The sequence below is a fragment of the Arachis duranensis genome, chromosome 5 (genome assembly GCF_000817695.3).
Source record: "Arachis duranensis cultivar V14167 chromosome 5, aradu.V14167.gnm2.J7QH, whole genome shotgun sequence".
In the NCBI taxonomy this organism is placed as follows: Eukaryota; Viridiplantae; Streptophyta; class Magnoliopsida; order Fabales; family Fabaceae; genus Arachis; species Arachis duranensis.
Genome location: NC_029776.3, coordinates 92,622,041 through 92,622,780, shown reverse-complemented (window position 1 = coordinate 92,622,780; position 740 = coordinate 92,622,041).

Below are 740 nucleotides of genomic sequence, written 5' to 3'. Positions count from 1 at the left end.
AGGAGTGTCAAAAACAGGAATATCAAGACTCAAGATCCGGCTGCGAAGATAACCGATCCGAGCATAGCAATATATACATATAATAAAATAAGGAAAACCCCAAGGAAACCCAAAGGGACACCAATACATAAACCTATTCTCCAAAATTCTCCCATAAGAGGAGTCATCACAGTTTGTATTATTTAATGGAGATAAAAGTATCTAAGCAAAACATATAAACCAAAACATAGCCCCGAGAACAAAGGATCTTCGTAAACCAAAATAGAGTCCCGAGAACAAAGGATCTTCGCTAATCCAGAAGTCTCCAGCATGCCTCAGCGAGAAACCTCACGCCCAGCATTTGAGAACCACAAAATCCGCATGGGTGAGAACCAGAGGTCCCCAGCATGGTAACAGCTTCCACATATATAATACATAATAATGGAGGAAAGCCGAAGGCAATCCTAGAACTTCCTCCAAATAATATCAAAGCTTATAAACAAGCTAAACCATAAAGGGCCTCTGACTAAAGATTCTTCAGTCTAACTAATACTTCCCTTTCCAATTCCTTCAGACCTCCCAACCACCAGCAGGAGTATAAAGTAGCAAACGCAGTTATATCAAGCAAGAAATATACAATTAGGAACAAGTAAGGCATTTAGACAATTAGCAAGTAATATGCAGTCAAATAGGCAATCTCAAACAATTCATATAGTATGCATATGATGAATGCCTGTCCCTAGTGGCTGATGATATCATCT